General features: G+C 41.6%; 1 protein-coding gene across 4 annotated transcripts in view; it reads left to right on the forward strand.

Annotated features, from left to right (window-relative positions):
- The window catches only part of LOC133544467 (gamma-aminobutyric acid receptor subunit beta-3-like), a 250,825-nt gene that overhangs the window by 220,130 nt on the left and 17,830 nt on the right, over positions 1-12,865 (forward strand). The window lies entirely within an intron of this gene.

A 12,865-nucleotide genomic window follows, 5' to 3' on the forward strand; every position in this document is an offset into this window, starting at 1 on the left:
CAAAGGGCTGCACAAACCACTACGACATCCTCGGTAGGCCCACATAAGGGCAAGGAAAACTCACACCCAGTGGGACATCGGTGACACTGATGACTATGAGAACATGATACTGTGAAAGATCAATCCATAATGGATCCAACACAGTCGCGAGAGTCCAGTCCAAAGCGGATCCAACACAGCAGCGAGAGTCCCGTTCACAGCGGAGCCAGCAGGAAACCATCCCAAGCGGAGGCTGATCAGCAGCGCAGAGATGTCCCCAGCCGATACACAGGCGAGCAGTACATGGCCACCGGATCGGACCGGACTCCCTCCACAAAGGAGAGTGGGACATAGAAGAAAAAGAAAAGAAACGGCAGATCAACTGGTCTAAAAGGGGAGTCTATTTAAAGGCTAGAGTATACAAATGAGTTTTAAGGTGAGACTTAAATGCTTCTACTGAGGTAGCATCTCGAACTGTTACCGGGAGGGCATTCCAGAGTACTGGAGCCCGAACGGAAAAAGCTCTACAGCCCGCAGACTTTTTTTGGGCTTTGGGGATCACTAATAAGCCGGAGTCCTTTGAAGGCAGATTTCTTGCCGGGACATATGGTACAATACAATCGGCAAGATAGGATGGAGCTAGACCGTGTAGTATTTTATACGTAAGTAGTAAAAGCTTAAAGTCACTTCTTAAGAGCACAGGAAGCCAGTGCAGGTGAGCCAGTACAGGTGTAATGTGATCAAACTTTCTTGTTCTTGTCAAAAGTCTAGCAGTCTATCAGTATTTATTGCCACCTTTCCCAACTTCTTTGCCATGTGTTGCTGGCATCAAATTCTAATGTTAAAGATTATTTGCAAAAAAAAAATATTTATCAGTTTAAACATCAAATATGTTGTCTTTGTAGCATATTCAACTGAATATGGGTTGAAAATGATTTGCAAATCATTGTATTCTGTTTATATTTACATCCAACACAATTTCCCAACTCATATGTAATATATTTATTCAAATAAAGCATTGATTCTCCTCTGTTTACAGCTGTGTTGGCGCGAGGGATTTTCAAAATGGGGTTCCATGGGGCCCCATCAAGTCATTAAAATGGGGTCCCACAATAAATTTTTGGGGTCCCACTTTTTTGTAAGCGTTTTGAAAACAAATGCTAAACGTATGCATTATCCTCTTATAACTCACATTCTATATTGTGTTTTTGAAAAAGGTTGTCATAAACGTTACTTCAATCATTAAAATAATAAAAAAAAAAATAGAAACATTTGAATGCAATTTCTAAATGTATTCACTTTCTTCTTTCCTTCATGGATCTAAACTTTACCTTTTACTGGTAGTTTTTTTCCATGTTTTTATTAAATAAGTTGTAGGTGTATTTATTTCAGTGTAAATGTGTAAAAAGGGTTTGCTTGGGTCATGAAATGATGACAATACATTTTATATTTAACGCTTAAATCTCTATATCAACTTCAGATCTATTCCTCATTTCAAAATTTTTTAGTTGTTTGTTTGTTTTCCGCCCTTTTTTGTCAAACAAAACTATGTTTTTTTTATGGCAAACGCACAAAATATGCAAAATCTTCCACCAAAACTATTTTTCAAAGTTGAATATTTCATGTGACGTAATCGGGGTTGAGGTAGAGGGGGTTGTATATATTGTAGCGTCCCGGAAGAGTTAGTGCTGCAAAGTATTCTGGGTATTTGTTCTTTTGTGTTTATGTTGTGTTACGGTGCGGATGTTCTCCCGGAATGTGTTTGTCATTCTTGTTTTGTGTGGGTTCACCGTGTGGCGCATATTTGTAGTGAAGTGAATTGAATTATATTTATATAGCGCTTTTTCTCTAGTGACTCAAAGCGCTTTACATAGTGGGACCCAATATCTAAGTTACATTTAAACCAGTTTGGGTGACACTGGGAGCAGGTGGGTAAAGTGTCTTGCCCAAGGACACAACGGCAGTGACTAGGATGGCGGAAGCGGGAATCAAACCTGCAACCCTCAGGTTGCTGGCATGGCCAGCAACTTGTCCGGTCAAGGGATGCCAGAACTGTAACAGTGTTAAAGTTGTTTATACGGCCACCCTCAGTGTGACCTGTATTGCTTGATTGACAACTCGTTCTCTCTGCCCCTCCCTCAGTAATTCTGCTGCGTTCGCACACGTTCACAATTAGTTTTGTTTTTTTCAACCCCTTCTTAACCCTGGTCTCAAAAATACACGCAAATTTGACACAAAACACCGGACATTTAAGGCATTTAATAAACCCCTCCCGGACAGCCCAGACAGTCATGCAAAAGAGGACGTATGGTCAGTCTAGTGTAATGCGAGGCACAGACCCCCTTCCCTGCATCGTAGATGCTCCCCTTCGGTTCCTTTGAACGTGCTCCTTAAAAAAAAACGTGTTTACGATGCTGCCGGTGTGTCGCCCAATTAACACCAGGTGCAATTTGACACATTTTACCGCGTCCTTGTCGAGATACCGTCTTGTTTTTGATAATGTTCGAGTTCAGCTGCTAATGGCCCTCAGCAACTCGTGATTAGAAGGTAATTTGATTGCCGGGTGCCTATCTTTTCAGCCGTAGACGCTACGACTCGGGGAGAAGGGAAAAAAAGGTGATGGCGAGATGCATAGGCGCCGATTTGGTGTGCGCTCGGTGTGTGTGTATTGGTGTTGTTCCGATACCAAAAAGTACAAACCCCATTTCCATATGAGTTGGGAAATTGTGTTAGATGTAAATATAAACGGAATACAATGATTTGCAAATCCTTTTCAACCCATATTCAATAGAATGCACTACAAAGACAAGATATTTGATGTTCGAACTCATAAACTTTATTTTTTTTTTGCAAATAATTAACTTAGAATTTCATGGCTGCCACATGAGCCAAAGTAGTTGAGAAAGGGCATGTTCACCACTGTGTTACATCACCTTTTCTTTTAGCAACACTCAATAAACGTTTGGGAACTGAGGAAACTAATTGTTAAAGCTTTGAAAGTGGAATTCTTTCCCATTCTTGTTTTATGTAGAGCTTCAGTCGTTCAACAGTCCGGGGTCTCTGCTGTCGTATTTTATGCTTCATAATGCGCCACACATTTTCAATGGGAGACAGGTCTGGACTGCAGGCGGGCCAGGAAAGTACCCGTATTCTTTTTTTACGAAGCCACGCTGTTGTAACACGTGCTGAATGTGGCTTGGCATTGTCTTGCTGAAATAAGCAGGGGCGGCCATGTAAAAGACGGCGCATAGATGTTGTTCCAAAACCTGTATGTACCTTTCAGCATTAATGTTGACTTCACAGATGTGTAAGTTACCCATGCCTTGGGCACTAATACACCCCCATACCATCACAGATGCTGGCTTTTCAACTTTGCGTCGATAACAGTCTGGATGGTTCGCTTCCCCGAATATTTTCAAAAACAATTTGAAATGTGGACTCGTCAGACAAAAGAACACTTTTCCACTTTGCATTAGTCCATCTTAGATGATCTCGGGCCAAGAGAAGCCGGCGACGTTTCTGGATGTTGTTGATAAATGGCTTTCACTTTGCATAGTGGAGATTTAACTTGCACTTACAGATGTAGCGACAAACTTTATTTAGTGACAGTGGTTTTCTGAAGTGATGTGGTGATATCCTATTTGGTACTATTATGTAGCCATAGTAGTATCGACTAGATACGCTTATGTACGTGGTATCATCACAGTGGATGTTAGGTGTAGATCCGCCAATGGTGTTTGTTTATATTTTAACGTCGCGGAAGAGTTGGTGCTGCAGGGAATTCTGGGTGATAATATTGCATATTTTGTGATTTTTCCATAAAAAAAACGTTTTTTTTGTGACAAAAAGAGCATACAACTTAAATCTTTAAAATCATTATATTGACAGATAGACCTAATGTTGATCTAGAGCATGGGTGTCAAACTCTGGCCCGCGGGCCAAATTTGGCCCGCCGTGTAATTTCATTTGGCCCTTTAGGCAATTTCAAATTAAAATTCACTACTAAAACTCATACTTGCAAACTCTCCTAATTTTCCCGGGAGACTCCCGAAGTTCAGTGCCCCTCCCGAAAATCTCCCGGGGCAACCAATCTCGCGAATTTCTCACGATTTCCACCGGACAACGATATCGGGGGCGTGCTTTAAAGCAGGGGTGTCAAACTCAAATACAGAGTGGGCCAAAATTTTAAACGGAACAAAGTCGCGGGCCAAGGTTGAACAAATGAACCTTTTAATAGGGACCCAAACAAGTGTTGCATTAAATATTGAACAAGCAAGGCTTATATAACTTTAGTGACATGCAGAATCCAGTTTCAAATAATAATAATAATAATTTAAAAAAATATCAATGGCATATCAAATAAAATTTAAATAAAAAAGTAACGCCTTTTTTTTCTATTTGCAACCTTCTGAGGTAAATATCACATTTTTTACAAAGGCTAATAATACATTTGAAAATAAAATAACAATAATGAATGAACCAAGCATTCAAGCCTTGAAGTAGCAAGAAAAAATGCATGAATAAAACGTCATTTATTGGTCAGTTTGCTGGAAGTTTCCCGGAAGAATTAGTGCTGCAAGGGGTTCTGGGTATTTGTTCCGTTGTGTTACGGTGCGAATGTTCACCTGAAATGTGTTTTTCATTCTTGTTTGGTGTGGGTTCACAGTGTGGCGCATATTTGTAACAGTGCTAAAGTTTTTTATACGGCCACCCTCAGTGTGACCTGTATGGCTGTCGACCAAGTTTGCATTGCATTCACTTGTGTGTGTGTGTGTGTGTGTGTGTGTGTGTGTGTGTGTGTGTGTGTGTGTGTGTGTGTGTGTGTGTGTGTGTGTGTGTGTGTGTGTGTGTGTGTGTGTGTGTGTGTGTGTGTGTGTGTAAAAGCCACAAATATTATGTGACATGCTGTTAGTATGGAGGAAAAGCGGACGTGACGACAGGTTGTAGAGGACGCTAAAGGCAGTGCCTTAAATGCAAAGTTGTCCGGGTGGAAATTCGGGAGAATGGTTGCCCCGGGAGATTTTCGGGAGGGGCACTGAACTTCGGGAGTCTACCGGGAAAATTAGGAGGGTTGGCAAGTATGAGTATTAGCGGTGAATGTGGTGTTACAGCGGCTCCGACGCTGTATAACACCGGCGGGCCAGCTCTAATGCTAAATTAATATTGCCTCAAGGGCCAATTTAAATTATACGGCGGGCCAGATTTGGCCCGCGGGCCAGAGTTTGACACCCATGCTTTAAAGGGACTGCCTTTAGCGTCCTCTACAACATGTCGTCACGTCCGCTTTTCCTCCATACAAACAGCGTGTCAGCCCAGTCCCAAAGTATATGCAGATGCGAATGCTAACAGCTAACTGCTATACAGGTCACACTGAGGGTGACCGTATAAACAACTTCCACACTGTTACAAATATGCGCCAACACTGTGAACCCACACCAAACAAGAAGGACAAACACATTTCAGGAGAGCATCCGCACCGTAACACAACAGAACAAATACCCAGAATCCCTTGCAGCACTAACTCTTCCGGGACACTACAATATACACCCACCTGCTACCACCAAACCCTGCCCACCTCATTATTGTTTTGTTTTTTTTCAAAGCCATTAGCCTGTGGAAAAATGTCATGTTGATATTTACCCCTGAAAGCTGCAAATAGAAAAGAGGCATTCATGTTTTTATTTAAATGGTATTTACTATTCCGTTGATGTTTTTTCCTTTGTTTTGTGAAAGTTGATTTTGCACTATTAAGTTATATAATTATTGCTTGTTCCATATTCAGTGTTAAAGCAAATCAGGGTAGCAAACTGAGCAATAATTAACATTTTATTCATGCACTTTCTCTTGTTACTTCAAGGCTTGCATGTTTGATTCATTCATTATTATTTTATTTTCAAATTTATTATTAGCCTGTGGAACAACTTTATTTTGATATTTACTTCAGAAGGCTGCAAATAGATAAGAGGCATGACATTTCTATTTACATTTTATTAGATATGCCATTGATATTTTTTTAATTATTATCATTCGAAACTCCATTTTATATGTCACTATAAAGTTATATAAGTCTCGCTTGTTCAATATTCAATGCAAAACTTGTTTGGGTCCCTATTAAAAGGTTAATTTCTTCAACCTTGGCCCACTCTGTTTTTGAGTTTGACACCCCTGATCTAGAGATTTAAAACTTGAATAATAATAAGTGAAGTGAATTATATTTATATAGCGCTTTTTCCCTAGAGACTCAAAGCGCTTTGCATACTGAAACCCAATATCCAAGTTACATTCAAACCAGTGTGGGTGGCACTGGGAGCAGGTTGGTGAAGTGTCTTGCCCAAGGACACAACGGCAGTGACTAGGATGGCACAAGCGGGAATCGAACCTGCAACCCTCAAGTTGCTGGCACGGCCACTCTACCAACCGAGCTATACCGCCCCAATGCGAGATTGGTCAACAGCCATACAGGTCACACTGAGGGTGGCCGTATAAACAACTTTAAGACTGTTACAAATATGCGCCAACACTGTGAACCAACACTAAACGAGAATGACAAGCAAAATTTTGGGAGAACATCCGCACTGTAACACAACATAAACACGACAGAACAAATACCTAGGACCCCTTGCAGCACTACCTCTTCCTGGACGCTACAGTATAAAAATTTATTATTAGCCTGTGGAAAAGTTTATTTTGATATTTACCTGAGAAGGCTGCAAATAGAAAAGAGGCATTGAATTTTCTATTTAAATTTGATTTGATATGCCATTGCTATTTTTTAAATTGTTAGTATTATTTGAAACTCGATTTTGCACGTCACTATAAAGTTATATAAGTCTCGCTTGTTCAATATTAAATGCAAAACTTGTTTGGGTCCCCTTTTAAAAGGTTCATTTGTTCAGGTTCAGTTTTAAATTTTGGCCCACTCTGTTTTTGAGTTTGACACCCCTGCTCTAGAGATTTAAATAATAATAAAAATAATAATACTGGATAATGAAGCATTTTTTTATATTTTTTTCACCAAAATCCTTTGGGATCAAGCCTGAATTTTCAGTGAGCGTCCCTCAGTGGAAAAAGTTTGGACACCCCTGCCCTATGTGGAGTGGAGAGGGGGGAAAAAATGGAGAAAAGGGCGAGAGAATTGGAGGGTGAAACAATGGAGAGAGACAGAAAAGGAGAGAAAGTATATTCCTCCCGAGAGAGAGACTGTAATGGCGTGATGAAAGAGGAGGGCCTCTTGATTAAATTGTCCGAAGAAGGATGGCGCGGAGAGTAACGGCGGCGCTGAGAGAACACCTATAAAAAGAAGAAGGAAAATAACATCCTCGCCATCTTGTGCACGCACTTTCCCAGCCCCGGCCTTGCAAATGCGCCGATGAATCACATTTAGGGCCAGATTGACCTTAGTTGTCGCTCGTCCCAGCCCGCTGACTACTCTCTGTCTCGTCACCGTGCTTTACGCCGCACTCCCGGAGCGGCGTCCCGGATGCTGCTCCGGGACACTTAAATTATAATTAAAGCTGCAAGCAGAGTTGGTCAGGTCCGCTTTTGGCCGCTGCCAAGCCCTGGTCTAAGTCAGACCTACATAGAGGTCTTTGTTTCATGTCTCTACGACATTCCTAACAGAAGTTACAAGCAGTTTTGTCTGGGTTTTTTCCTAGGGGGCGCTAGAGCGCAATTTTGAGTTTTGGGGTTTGGTTTTGTATTAGATGGCAATTTTCGCCAGTCCTGATGTGTGTGTAAAATTTGGTGAGTTTTGAAGCATGTTAAGGGGGTCAACTTACAGATCGGCGTTTCTGGATGTTGTTGATAAATGGCTTTCGCTTTGCATAGTAGAGCTTTAATTTGCACTTTAACACTACGTGAGTTGTGTGGTCCTCTGTTCTCTGTTGTCCTCTGTGTTTTTTTATACACTTTGATTTCTATTTTACTGTTTTAATTGATTTTACCCTTTAAAATAGTTTTTAATCATATTTGTTTTTATATTGTTTTTATTGGTTTTATATTCATTTATTTTTTGTTTTTATTCAGTCATTGGTGGAGCATAATATATTTATATATACTTTTTTATTTTATTTTATTTATTTTTTTATTTTTTACAATTGTTTTTAACATGGCTGTGCAGCACTTTGGAAACGTTATTGTTGTTTAAATGTGCTATATAAATAAAGTGGATTAGATTGGATTGGATTTGAAGCATTTTAAGGGGGTCAAATTACAGCTCAAAGAGGCAAAAATGACATTTTTTAGAAAACTTTGCGCAGGGGTTCTTTGAAGGCGCGTAAAATCAAAACCGGAGCAGTAATCAAAACTTTGTTGGATAGTTTTAATCAAAAGGGTTCAATCTCTCTCCTGTGCGAGTTTAAAGCCGAAACGACAAACGCACTCGGAGGAGTTTACGTTTGAAAAAGGTGACGGGTTTTTACAAAACTTTTATTTTGAAGGGGTAATTTTTAACTTCCTGTTGATTTTTGCCCAAGGATGTCAATTATCTAAATGTAGGTCTAAGTGAGACCTACATAGAAGATTTTGTTTCATGTCTTTCTGGCATTCCCACCGGAAGTTACAAGAAGTTTTGTCTGTGTTTTCTTCCCCGAAGCAGTTTTTGCCGTGTGTTGATAAAAAATTGCGCAAGAGCGCAATTTTGAGTTTTTTGGGGTTTTTTTTTTCATTAGATCGCAATTTCTGCTAGTCCTGATGTGTATGCCAAGTTTGGTGAGTTTTGAAGCATTTTAAAGGGGTCAAATTTCAGCTCAAAGAGGCAAAAATTGAATTTTTCGCGAAAATTTTGTTTTGAAGGGTTTTTTTTCCAACTTCATGTTGATTTTTTGCCCTAGAAGGTTTATTATGAAATGTAGGTCTAAGTTAGACCTACGTGACAGTTTTTGTTTCATGCCTGTACGACATTCCTAACGGAAGTTACAAGCAGTCTGTTTTTCTTTCCTTCCTAGGGGACGCTAGCGCGCAATTTTGATTTTTCTGGTTTGGCTGCCTATTAAGTTGGGAAGGCATGCCAGACCGATGTGTGTGTCAAATTTGGTGAGTTTTGAAGCATGTTAAGGGGGTCAAATTACAGTGCATAGGTACGGAATAATAATAAAACGCACCAGTTTCAATAGGGCCTCCGGACCCTAATAATAATGATTAAAAAATATCTATGGTATATCAAATACAATTTAAATAAAAATTGGGGAGGGCGGGGTTTGGTGGTAGCGGGGATGTATATTGTAGCGTCCTGGAAGAGTTAGTGCTGCAAGGGGTTTCCGGGTATTTCTTCTGTTGTGTTTATGTTGTGCTACGGTGCGGATGTTCTCCCGAAATGTGTTTGTCATTCTTGTTTGGTGTGGCTTCACAGTGTGACGCATATTTGTAAAAGTGTTAAAGTTGTTTATACGGCCACCCTCAGTGTGACCCTTATGGCTGTTGATCAAGTATGCCTCGCATTCACTTGTGTGTGTTAAAGCCGCATGTATTATGTGACTGGGCCGGCACGTTGTTTGTATGGCGGAAAAGCGGACGTGACGACAGGCTGTAGAGGACGCTAAAGGCAGTGCCTTCAAGGCATGTCCCCAATATTGTTGTCCGGGTGGAAATCGGGAGAAATTCAGAAGAATGGTTGCCCCCGAAGATTTTCGGGAGGGGAACTGAACTTTGGGAGTCTCCCGGGAAAATCGTGAGGGTTGGCAAGTATGAGTATCAGTGGTGAATGCAGTGTTACAGAGGCATCTCCGCTGTATAGTACCGGCGGGCCAGCTCTAATCTTAATTTGATATTGCCTCAAGGGCCAAATGAAATTACACGGCGGGCCAAATTTGGCCCGCGGGCCAGAGTTTGACACCCATGCTCTATTTGAAGGAGATGGAGTGTGCCAGGCAAGAGGTCAGCGTATAATTGCGTGGCTTTATCAACCACTTTGACACGCATCTGCCGGCGATTCCATTCCTCCCCTCGTGTTGATCGCGTGTTAGCGGCAATGGAGCGGGGGAAAAAAAAGGGTACCCTTATTAAAACATTAACAGTGCAATACGTTTTCATAACATGGTCACTACTGCCTATTTTGTCTTGTTATATTCTTATTTTACTGTTATATTGTTATTCCCATTGTTTTTATTCTTTTTGTAATATTTCTCTATTTTGTTTCCTTTTAAACCCCCATTATTTACTTTTTACTTTTTTCTTTAAATTGATCTCAACTCTGTACACTGCTGCTGGAATTTTAATTTTCCTGAAGGAACTCTGCTGAAGGAATCAATAAAGTACTATCTATTTATCTATCTATTATTGGTTAAGGCGGTGTTTTTAGGGACCGATGTCCCTTTGGGACAGAGGACCCTATTGTATTTTTAAAGGGGAACATTATCACCAGACCTATGTAAGCGTCAATATATACCTTGATGGTGCAGAAAAAAGATTGTCTATTTTTTTAACCGATTTCCGAACTCTAAATGGGTGAATTTTGGCGAATTAAACGCGCTGGAGGCGATGACGTCAGAATGTGACGTCGCCGAGGTAACACACCCGCCATTTTCATTTTCAACACATTACAAACACCGGGTCTCAGCTCTGTTATTTTCCGTTTTTTTTGACTATTTTTTGGAACCTTGGAGACATCATGCCTCGACGGTGTGTTGTCTGAGGTTGTAACAACACTAACAGGGAGGGATTCAAGTTGCACCACTGGCCCGAAGATGCGAAAGTGTCTGCCGCCAGACCCCCATTGAATGTACCAGAGTGTCTCCACATTTGACCGGCGATGCTAAGTCAGACATGGCACAGAGATGTATGGATAACCTGCAGATGCATTTGCAACAATAGTCAACAAAATCACAAAGGTGAGTTTTGTTGATTTGACTGCCAGCTAATCGATGCTAACATGCTACGCTAATCGATGCTAACATGCTATTTACCGGCGGTGCTAAAGCAGACATGGCACAGAGATTTATGGATAACCTGTAGATGCATTTGAAACTATATTACGTTTCCTTCCACCCACATTTAATGCGAAACAAACACTTACCAATCGACGGATTTAAGTTGCTCCAGTGTCAAAAGATGCAAAAGTCCTGATAGTTTGGTCCGCACATTTTAGCGGCGATGCTAACGCAGCTATTCTGCCATGCTATGGCTATGAATAGCGTCAATAGCTATTCGCTCAATAGCTTCAGTTTCTTCTTCAATACTTTCATACTCCATCCATCTGTTTCAATACATGCGTAATCTGTTGAATCGCTTAAGTCGCTGAAATCCGAGTTTGAATCCGAGCTAATGTCGCTATATCTTGCTGTGGTATTCCCATTGTTTGTTTACATTGGCAGCACTGTGTGACGTCACAGGGAAATGGCCAGTGTCTTCGCAGAGAGCCGAAAATAAGGCACTTTAAAGCTTTATTGAGGGATATTCCGAGACCGGTAAAATTTTGAAAAAAAATTCATAAAATACAACAAACCACTGGGAACTGATTTTTATTGTTTTTAACCCTTTTGAAATGGTGATAATGTTCCCCTTTAATCAATTAATCAATCAATCAATGTTTACTTATATAGCCCTAAATCACTAGTGTCTCAAAGGGCTGCACAAACCACTACGACATCCTCGGTAGGCCCACATAAGGGCAAGGAAAACTCACACCCAGTGGGACGTCGGTGACAATGATGACTATGAGAACCTTGGAGAGGACGAAAGCAATGGATGTCGAGCGGGTCTAACATAATACTGTGAAAGTTCAATCCATAATGGATCCAACACAGTCGCGAGAGTCCAGTCCAAAGCGGATCCAACACAGCAGCGAGAGTCCCGTTCACAGCGCAGCCAGCAGGAAACCATCCCAAGAGGAGGCGGATCAGCAGCGCAGAGATGTCCCCAGCCGATACACAGGCAAGCAGTACATGGCCACCGGATCGTTAAGGTTTTATTCTTATTATAACGCCGCCTCTCTGAGCTCTAATTTGACCCCCTTAACATGCTTCAAAACTCACCAAGTTTACAAACACATCAGGACTATTCCCCGTAATATCGCTAAAATTCGACTTTTGACAAGAACAAGAAAGTTTGATCACATTACGCCTGTACTGGCTCACCTGCACTGGCTTCCTGTGCACTTAAGATGTGACTTTAAGGTTTTACTACTTACGTATAAAATACTACACGGTCTAGCTCCATCCTATCTTGCCGATTGTATTGTACCATATGTCCCGGCAAGAAATCTGCGTTCAAAAGACTCCGGCTTATTAGTGATTCCTAGAGCCCAAAAAAAGTCTGCGGGCTATAGAGCGTTTTCCGTTCGGGCTCCAGTACTCTGGAATGCCCTCCCGGTAACAGTTCGAGATGCTACCTCAGTAGAAGCATTTAAGTCTCACCTTAAAACTCATCTGTATACTCTAGCCTTTAAATAGACCTCCTTTTTAGACCAGTTGATCTGCTGCTTCTTTTCTTTCTCCTATGTCCCCCCCTCCCTTGTGGAGGGGGTCCGGTCCGATGACCATGGATGAAGTACTGGCTGTCCAGAGTCGAGACCCAGGATGGACCGCTCGTCGGGACCTAGGATGGACCGCTCGCCTGTATCGGTTGGGGACGTCTCTACGCTGCTGATCCGCTTGAGATGGTTTCCTGTGGACGGGACTCTCGCTGCGGTCTTGGATCCGCTTGAACTGAACTCTCGCGGCTGTGTTGGAGCCACTATGGATTAAACTTTCACAGTATCATGTTAGACCCGCTCGAAATCTGCTTTCGGTCCCCTAGAGAGGGGGGGTTGCCCACATCTGAGGTCCTCTCCAAGGTTTCTCATAGTCAGCATTATCTCTGGCGTCCCACTGGATGTGAATTCTCCCTGCCCACTGGGTGTGAGTTTTCCTTGCCCTTTTGTTGGTTCTTCCGAGGATGTTGTAGTCGTAAT

Source organism: Nerophis ophidion, linkage group LG27, assembly GCF_033978795.1.
Source record: "Nerophis ophidion isolate RoL-2023_Sa linkage group LG27, RoL_Noph_v1.0, whole genome shotgun sequence".
NCBI lineage: Eukaryota > Metazoa > Chordata > Actinopteri > Syngnathiformes > Syngnathidae > Nerophis > Nerophis ophidion.